The sequence below is a fragment of the Pinus tabuliformis genome, chromosome 3_1 (genome assembly GCF_031772625.1).
Source record: "Pinus tabuliformis cultivar Carrire ecotype Pingquan chromosome 3_1, CPIR1, whole genome shotgun sequence".
Classification (NCBI taxonomy): Eukaryota; Viridiplantae; Streptophyta; class Pinopsida; order Pinales; family Pinaceae; genus Pinus; species Pinus tabuliformis.
In genome coordinates this window covers 99,129,924-99,138,449 of record NC_142301.1, presented here as the reverse complement: position 1 = coordinate 99,138,449, position 8,526 = coordinate 99,129,924, and positions in this window count along the sequence as shown.

The following is an 8,526-nucleotide window of genomic DNA, read 5'->3' as shown; positions in this document are numbered from 1 at the left end:
AGTATTTGGACCAGGTCTGGAAGGAGGGGTTGCCCTAGGCCATGAGTGCAGCATCACATGTTGAAAATTCAACAAGATGATGGAGCTTAGTGGAAAGGAGTCACCTTCACTAAGTGGGCCTGCAGGCTATTTTTGGCGCAAAGTCTATTTTTAGACTATGTCTATTTTTAGACATATGGATCATGGTCTATGAGTTGCAGGATGCTATTTGTGGATGATTGGTCATGTTGGTAAAAATATATGGACTTCTATTTTTAGACATATGGGCGAAGTCTATTTTTAGACTGCTAGGCTAAAAATAGAACAGTCGAATATGATTAGCTCATAATAATATTTGGACTATAAACATTATCTTATCCTCTTGGAGCACTTTAGTTTGAGCTACAGATGTGGCAGATGCAGCTGTCAGAAGGAAATAAGCTTTTCTTGTGGGTCAGTTGAGTTATTGCATGGTGGACTTTAGTTAGAACTCAAGTGGTTGAGTTTTGGTGGAGTTGATTGAGGAGTTGATGGAGTTGTGTTCAGTTTGACTTGGTTAAACTAGTTGTATTTAGTCTAACTGCAGAATACACTAGTGATGAGTGATGTGAATTAATTGCTAATTAATTCACTAATTAGTAACTCATAAAGCAACTAAAGAATACATCAGTTAACTCAGTGCATGGACAGTTCAGTGGAGACAGGTGTTAGAAGTTGAGATTGCCATCAGTTGTGACTATAATTGTGCATGAGATCTTGCACAATCAATGGATTGAGTATTGCCAATGAGGATTGCGTGGTTCAGCCAAGCAAAATGCGATTTTGGATCAGCCATACTCATCTATTCTCATGCAGTATTGTGCAGTGGAGGCAGGTAAGCAGTGGAGGAGATTTGAACCTGTGATTGATTCAGATCTGAGCTAGTTTTGTGTGTAACAGGTGGAGGATAGTACTGAGTACTTGTGAGGAGTATTGTACTATGTATTGTTACATGTTCTCAATCATTATAATATATAGATAGTGTGGGGTTTTCAGTTGTATGCTTTCCCCGGGTTACATACTGTGTTAATGTGCGCATGCGATTGATGTTTCATTGTTTTTAATTCCGCAAAATTGATGATCAATGTAGAGGAGGTTATGTATTATGCATGTATTCCGCAATAGTGTATAATTGGGTTAATCTTTGTGAATAAGTGTCATATTATTCAAAATTTCTACATCAAAAACATCAAGAGTGAGATTTGGAGCTATAACATATGCCCCCTAATATATGAGGTCAGAAGGGGTACATGATGGCCAAATGTATTAAGTAAGTGCATGGAAAAGAAACCTATCAAAAATTGAGAAGGACTTCACCAGAGTTCAGCCTGCCAAGCCATAAAAGGAGATCAGAAAGAAACACTATCTGAGGTAGGAATACCCATGCTCAGAGAAAGTAAAGCATGTCCGCATATCAAGTACAAGTGGATCCACTAAGTATACAAGTATAGAAGACTAAAAAATACATAATGAATCATCTGATCACGATTGAACAAATACATGTCTGAATATCACATATAAGAATGTCAATGATGATGAAGGATGAAGCTGATCACTGATATCAAAGAATGATCCCAAAAGTACCAAATGAACATGATGGACTAAGGTGGTACTACACTGCAAACTCAGGTGCCAGCATATAGAATGTCGCAATGAATGACTGCAACATATAATGTGGAGTTGTATCAACTAGCAGCAATAGGAGCAATTGTCAAGTGAACCAATGAACGCTGATGCAACCCGAGGTCTTCACCGACTATTGTGGTACATTTATACATCATGGGAATAAATGATCTGAAGTCGACCATGTGAGAAATTGTTTGATTATCGGTCATTGATGTATACCGTTAACAAACACGAGACTACTCACCGATAATGATAATGAGCATCAAGGTACCCAGTACAATCTAACAAGTGTGAATAGATGAGTTGGAGTCGAACACCTGTAAGAATCTATCAATCAGGAGACAATAATGGTTTCCCACTATCAATAGCGAAGGATCTGCCACTAATGAATGCAAACCCCAAGGCACTGACAAATGGACTCTAGACCTTTGCCCCAGAGTAATGAGTCGTAGTCGATGGGGAAAGATCCACTAGAAGGAAGGCATTAAGGCATCCTTCATCAATCTAGCACGAGTGTAACCTATAGGCTAATAATGTGGAAGGAATTGGATGAAAAAGATGTAGTAACCCAACAGAAGCATGTTTCCAGCGTACACAAGATGTGGATAGTGTATGACAGAAACCCTCTGAACCAAACAATAATGAAAGATGGCATAGAGGCGAGGTATCCACCAATAGGGTCAAATGGAAACCAAGGTACTGCACGAATCCAAATGTGTGATAGTGTAAGCTGATGTCGAACACAAGTGAAACCACTCAGTCAAAGACCCATGATACTAATCGATGCTGAGCACAAGGTGACCTATCAATAATGAAAATAGGGCCAGGGTGTGGCTTTAGGCCTGTCCTTAGACAAGATGTCGTCGTCGATAAGGACAAGACCCGCCAGCAAGAAGTCAATGGGGACCTTCTCAAACTGGCACGAGTAAAGGACCAATATAGCTGATGTGATGATAGATAAGACACTGACAACCAGGGATGGCCGACTGAAAAATGAGTCAAGAGACACCACAGAGAGGCTGACTCAGGCTAACTTCCCTTGAACAAAAGCATGACTCAATGTGACTATATGGCAGCATATGATGACTATGTATAATTTCGTCATGTAGGAGGCACGAACGAACCCTCCATATGATTGGAAGAGATAACCAATCGGGGGACAACTGAATCAATAACAAGGTTAAGGCATACCTAAGTCAAACTAAATCCCACCCAAATAAAGGAGACTTTGTTTTGAGTGCTTTGTTCAAGGGCGACACGAATGAATCTAGTTGCCAACAATAAATGAAAATATTGTCCCGTTCCCACTCTTTTTTGAATATATAATTTTTTTTGTGTTTCCTTTAAGCTAGAAAAAGAATAAAAGAATGCTATAGTACAGTGGAAAGAACGAGTGTCATTGAAATAGATGATCTAGTTCCTGGGATGGGAACAATCCTATGCTCAATGCAGGGAGGCGAAAACTAGTTAAAGACACTCAAAGGTGTGTTCCTTCCACGAGTCAGGATGTGTCAAGTTGCAGAAGTCAAGGGGATGCAGGTTTGATTTCACAGATGCCATGGTCAAAATTGGCTTAAACACGAGTCCAAGTGAAGCTGGCTCAAGGCCAAAAGGTGCAAATGGTCAAAATGCAATGCAGTAGTACAACTCAACACGAAGGAGCCTCTAGGGTATAAAGCCAGAACAAGGCGAAGAAGCAAAGAGGAATGAGTCTTCAATGCACAAGTCATGGCAGGACTAAAGAGGACTCCTGAGCCTAGGGACAAAAAATCAGCATGAGTGCCAAGTGACAACAAGGTACTAACTGGGGCACCCATGATAAGGTAGGCTCTACCACACAAGTCATGATACTTCTAAGCAATGAGAAGGTTCTGCACCATAACTTGGTGGGGTCGATCCTAAGGAAAAAATGGGAAAGGAAACTGATAAGTGCACAATGCAGGTGGAAAAACCTAACCTATATGCCAGTTTCGAGAACCAATACTTATCAGAATGGACCAACTATAAAAATTTCCAAAGGAGAAATCTTCCAAGTTCTGTATACATAAATAGGAACACTAGACAAGAAGTTAATACCTCCCACATATAAACTTCATATAAAATCTTATGTTATAGAATACAAAACTTGAAAATGCGTACCTTATATATACAATATGGTACAGGGAACCATGCAACCTTGCGGCTTATGCATAATAGCTCTTCTAGACAAACCCCTTCTAGGGCTCAGGCCAAGGGCTCCTTTGGTAGTCAAAACTCATGGCTTTAAAGAGTTCCTCGTGTGAAGGCAAATCAAGTTCTGATAAACCATGAGAACTACAAAGATCAAAAGAGGGAATTAAAGGGTCCCATGTCCCTATAGGAAGAATTTCTCAGTCAACTGCTGAGACCAAGTCCCCAAGAAGGAGAATAATAGGTCAAAGGATCCTTCTCAGAAGCGATTGAACATTGAGGATTCAATGCCACATAATTCACTCGTGGCGAGGTAGAGTCTACTTTAACACTCGGAACAAACCAAGGGGCATTCTGTAGTAAATTCAAATTAGGGTGGTAATTATCAGATGCAAGCTGATCAATAGTGACAATATTCCCTTTATCAGGAAAGCACATCACTCGAAAGAGTGAAGACACTACTGCATTCATAACATAGACATAATCACGGCCAAGTAGCATATTAAAGTCTAAAAGGCTATCAACCACCATCATATCGATTAAGACAGTCTTCCCACCTAAAGTAATAGGCAACTGAGGAAGAACACCCATAGATTCACCAGGTCTTCTATCATAGGCTAACAATTGACTTTGATTTGTCAACAACTTTGGGGAACCCAAAGCTTTCCAAGTCAAAGAGGATATAATACTTGTAGAGGATCCTTCATCCGCCATACATCGATAAATGTTTGTGGGATTAACTCTGACCTTTATTTGGAAAGGTGCAGTGGAAGGAAGACGAGGCTCGACAAGACTATCCCAATCAAAGGAAGCACTCCTAGAACTTGGAGGGGGAACATTCAAAGAAACCGGAATGCCCCCTATACCAGAAGACTCTGTGCTAGAAATCAAACAAAATCTTTTGTTAGGAACTTCACCCCCCAAAAGAGGAGCGTAGTCAGCCAACGATTGCACTGGCTCAACCACATTATCAACGAATGGTTGATGGGATTGATGAGAAACCATATTAGATCTAGGAGTAGAAGTACTTTCAGACTCGGACCATAGCCTTTGTACCTCTGGAATACCAAGGCATAAATGAGTAAGATGGTCTCCCTTGCATATCTTACAAGGGAACTTAGGTTTAAAACTTCTATGTCCAGGTTTCTTATCAACCTCCATTCCGCCAACATGACTAGCAGTGGTTTATGGAGAGTCCTGAACATGACTTGCAGATGATCCTGACTCTTTACTAGTATGAATTGAAGTGACTAGATTTATGCCCCTAGCATGACTTACAGCGGCTGAAGACTCATCTTCAACATGACTAGCAGAGGTTGATGATGAAGTGCTAGTATGACTTGCAGTGACTAGACTTGTGCCCCCAGCATGACTCACAGCGGTTGAAGGCTCATCTTCAACATGACTAGCAGAGGTTGATGATGAATGGATAGAATTATTCTTCTTCTTTGACTTCCTCTTTCTCCTCTTTTTAGATTTCTTATTACAAAAAGGAGGAGAAAAAGGAATCCCAGATTTCTCTTTGAAAGAAGACGAACGATTAACATCCATGCGATGCCCCTAAAATAAAGCATTCAACTGAGAAGCTTCAAGAGCATTTGGAATATTCAGAGTGGACCACAGCCAAACGAGTAGTCCAACATTCATTCCAGGAATATTCAAAGTGGCCATCAAGGGAGTACCAATGTTTCCAAAGAAAGGAAAAGCACAAGGATCCCCTTTTGGGAGGGTACCTTGGTTGGTTTCCATAGGAATATTGGTCATATCTAACTGATTCATAGACCCTTCCCTTATGGGAATGTAGAAATGACTTTTCAAGGAAGATAGATACATAATCAAAACCTTTGCCCTTGAGGAGGCAACTCCACTACTTTCGAAAGAACGACCAAAATCCTTTCAAGATCGGTGGAGTGGTAAGTCAGTCACTCAGGATACAAAGTCCAAAAAGTGACTAGACAAAAATACCTAAAGCCAACTATATACAAAGAGCAAAGAGCACTCAACTATAAAGTCCCTAAAAGATACAACCAATTAAGCAAATTACAAGTATTTTCGCTCCGAGTGATGAGGACTGGACACCAAAATACAAGAAAGTGAAGTAAGGGACCTCCTAAAGATAGTCTGGGATAATGAAGGCCCAGTCCTACCAGCAAAGGTATCAGAGGAAGTTACATTGACCTCCAAACAACAGCCTGTGCTGGTGCAAGCCCCCGAGCTTCACAAGGGTGCCCTCCAGAAGTACTGCTGAGAGTGATACAATGTCGACCTCAGGTGCCACAGGATTCCCCTCCACAGCCACCTGTGTAGATCCCTAGGATAAGCAAATAAAGGTACCAACTCGTGTCAGAAGCTAGGCAGAATAGTCTTGAGGTAAGATCTGACAAGTAGGAGAGGGGCTATCTCTCTTCCTTATCTTCACAAACCCTCGTGCTTAACTCCCAGATCCAGAGCTTTCCTGGTCTCCCTAACACTATTGGATTTTCACTCTCTATTCAGACTTCTATGTTTGATAGTTTAGAGTGACCTTGGAGAGTTTACTTTCCTCTCACCTAATCCAAGGCCCTAAATATCCTAAAACTTGTTGGTGTGTCTAAATCGACAATATAAAAAAGTTCTAGTATATTTTAATTAACGCTTGATTTTAAAGGTTGTTCTTTTAAGTCAAGGGTATGGGAGTGAAACTGATGATGTGTGTATGACTCAACCAAAATCAAAGAAAAAGTAACTACATGAATGCAATCATTTTTCTTTCAATGAAAAGAAACTTCTACTCGGTTCTAAGAAACACCTAGAAAGCAAAAAACTTTTCTTTTCTTTTCTTGCAACACACTTCACACACGCAAAAACTAAAAAGATTACTAATGCATTGACAATGCAAAACTATCTTAATGCAAGGTGTAATGAAGATGCAAGAAAATTAAGACTAATCTAAAGCAAAGAATGAAAGTAACTTGTTTATCGCTTCTAATTAACCACTTAAAATTTTTAGATAGAATATAATTTGCTAATGCTCATTTTCGTCCAAACACTAAAAGAAAATCTCAAGACAAACAAAAATGCACTTTCACTCGCAAAAAGAAACCAAATCAAAACAAGGCCAAAGAAAGCAAAAACCAAGTTTTCAAGAAGTTTTCTTCAAAAGCAAAAACAAAAAATGACTTTTCAAAATTGCTCCAAATACTATTGAAAACTTTGAGACCGAAGAATAGGAAACAAAAACACTTTGCAAGTTATCAACTCAAAATGGGTGAAAACTCAACAAAATAGGTGTTTCAAGATGCTCTTAACGACCAAAAAGCAGCAAAAAGAGCTTGGTGACAATGATCAAAAGATCAAGAAAGAAAACTCTCAAAATCGTCACTCAACAACTTTCAAAAAGTGAGAAAAGTAAATGGCCACAAGATGCAATTTTGACACAAAGCAAGAAGATCACAAAGATAAAGTTTGTCACAAAGATTGAAACCAATATTTATGTTCTGGAAGACCAGAACAGCCAAGATTCTTAGAGAGAAATCTCATGTGCTCAAACACAAATGATGACGCTTGCAACAAAACGAAACAAGACCAAAACTTTCCACAAATGGAGAGAATTCGAAACCGGAAACCTGTTGTAAAAACAGAGAATGAAAACCAAACTTGATTGCTCAGGAAATACTCATACCAGCAAACAAATTTACTGAACAAGAAATATTTGCAAAAATCTTGGACAATTAGGGTATACATGATTATGTCAATTCACAGTTGCATGTATACACGATTCAACCCAAAGAAACCTGCGTATACGTAGGTTCATCTCGGGAAACTTGCGTACATACGCTTCTATAACCTGGCAAAACTGCGTATATAACAGTTCACAAAAAAAATCACAAAAGGGGTTTGAAGAAACTATTCAGACTTAAAGTCTGAGTTCCTATAGGAATAGACAACTCAGTTATAGCAAGAAAATCAAAGGCTGAGCCCTGATTGGCTTAAATTAACCCAAACTAGGAACAACAATACTGTTGTCCCCAGCGGAGTCACCAATTCTATTGAGGGACAAAGTCCCCCAGGGTCTTGGGTCAATACCCTAGCAGAGCGGGGGTTATCTACAATTAAAAAAATCATTCCACACAACCATGATACTAATATAAGCAAACTATGTGAAGAGAGGTGCACCTGGGGGTCCTTCGTTCGGGTAGATCCAGCCAGGGTCCAAACCCTCTTGGAGTTCCTTTCGATCCTTCAACCTGCAAAACAATCAATTCAAGGAAGCATAACAGTATATGGACCAAGCATCATAAAGAAATCAACTTCATAGCATATTGAAAGGTAGTTAGTTATATAATTGAAACAACTATTCATATGCAAACCATAATGACAACATCATAAGCATGAAGAAGATTGATTTCGAGAACAAGACAAATGTTTCTTTATTGTAGATAACTAAAGTAAAACAAGGAATGATATCACCTGAATCTTCCTCTCGCAAGCTCCAAGTAGAACCATCCTCCGGATTCGTCCAATCCCAAGTCTTCAAAAGGCTCCTTCCATGACTCACATAAGGATATCTCAACTAGTGAAAAGACATCATAACTCAAGGAAACAAGGGTTTCTTGTAATGGGGGAAGTGCTGGAAGCACAAGGATCTTCAGACCTGATCAGGGATAATCTCAGCAGAGTGATTTTTCTCTCTATTCTCTCCTCCCTTAGGCCTTCCCATTGAAGCCTTTTTAT